Raw genomic sequence first — 1,874 nt, forward strand, 5'->3', positions numbered from 1 at the left:
TGAATCACAAGCAATATGCTAAGACATTGCAAAACAGAAAAAAAATTTCTCCTTTCTATGTAGCCAAGCAAATATAACCCATTACATACAAGTTATCAAGATAAACGATGACTAGTCCTCAAGAGGACTTGATAGTACCAATTGTCACACATAGTTCATCCTAACTTCACCTGGTAATTAGGGTGACTATCTGTTAGCTTATGGGCTCCATCCAGAGGAATAACAAACTTCTCATATCTTTATGACAGGAGTGAGTGTTGCAAATTGGAACAAGGTGCCCACTGAGGTTAAACTCCCACTGGCCCGTGGGAACTGTTAGGGGGAGGAGCTATTTCCTTGATGTGTACATTTGAAAAAGATGGCTTCCAGGTACTTAAGAAATACATTCCTGGGTCATAAAACTGAAAAAAAAAAAAGACAAAAAAGAAGAAAAAAAAAGGTCAGCTGAATAAAGGCCTAGCTAGTCTTTAGTGAGATACATTTTATTTTTTTTATATTTTAACACCTTTATTGGAGTATAACTAGTATAACTGCTTGACAATGTTGTGTTGGTTTCTGCTGTATAACAAAATGAATCAGCTATACGTATACATATATCCCCATATCCCCTCTCTCGTGCCTCTCTCCCACCCTCCCTATCCCACCCCTCTAGGTGGACACAAAGCACCGAACTGATCTCCCTGTGCTATGCGGCTGCTTCCCACTATCTATTTTACATTTGGTAGTGTATATATGTCCATGCCACTCTCTCACTTCGTCCCAACTTACCCTCCCCCCTCCCCGTGTCCTCAAGTCCATTCTCTATGTCTGCATCTTTATTCTTGTCCTCCCCCTAGGTTCATAAGAACCTTTTTTTTTTTTTTTAGATTCCATATGTATGTGTTAGCATATGGTATTTGTTTTTCTCTTTCTGACTTCACTCTGTGTGACAGACTCTAGGTCCATTCACCTCACTACAAATAACTCAATGTCATTTCTTTTTATGGCTGAGTAATATTCTATTGTATATATGTGTCACATCTTCTTTATCCATTCATCTGTCCATGGATACTTAGGTTGCTTCCATGTCCTGACTAGTGTAAGTAGTGCTGCAATGAACATTGTGGTATATGTCTGTTTTTGAATTATGGTTTTCTCAGGGTATATGCCGAGTAGTGGGATTGCTGGGTCATATGGTAGTTCTATTTGTAGTTTTTTAAGGAACTTCCATACTGTTCTCCATAGTGGTTGTATCAATTTACATTCCCAACACTGCAAGAGGGTTCCCTTTTCTCCACACCCTCCCCAGCATTTATTGTTTGTAGGTTTTTTGATGATGGCCATTCTTACTGGTGTGAGGTGATACCTCATTGTAGTTTTGATTTGCATTTCTCTAATGATTAGTGATGTTGAGCATTCTTTCATGTGTTTGTTGGCAATCTGTATATCTTCTTTGGAGAAATGTCTATTTAGGTCTTCCACCCATTTTTGGATTGGGTTGTTATTATTATTTTTTTTTGATATTGAGGTGCATGAGCTGCTTGTATATTTTGGAGATGAATCCTTTGTCAGTTGCTTCATTTGCAAATATTTTCTCCCATTCTCAGGGTTGTAATTTCATCTTGTTTATGGTTTGCTTTGCTGTTCAAAAGCTTTTAAATTTCATTAGGTCCCATTTCTTTATTTTTGATTTTATTTCCATTTCTCTACGAGGTGGGTCAAAAAGGAACTTGCTGTGATTTATGTCACAGAGTGTTCTGCCTATGTTTTCCTCTAAGAGTTTTATAGTGTCTGGCCTTCCATTTGGATCTTTAATCCATTTTGAGTTTATTTTTGTGTATGGTATTAGGAAGTGATCTAATTTCATTCTTTTACATGTAGCTGTGCAGATTTCC

This window comes from Aethalodelphis obliquidens, unplaced genomic scaffold (genome assembly GCF_003676395.1).
Source record: "Aethalodelphis obliquidens isolate GAN/ISIS:26980383/991018 unplaced genomic scaffold, ASM367639v1 scaffold95, whole genome shotgun sequence".
NCBI classification, from domain to species: domain Eukaryota; kingdom Metazoa; phylum Chordata; class Mammalia; order Artiodactyla; family Delphinidae; genus Aethalodelphis; species Aethalodelphis obliquidens.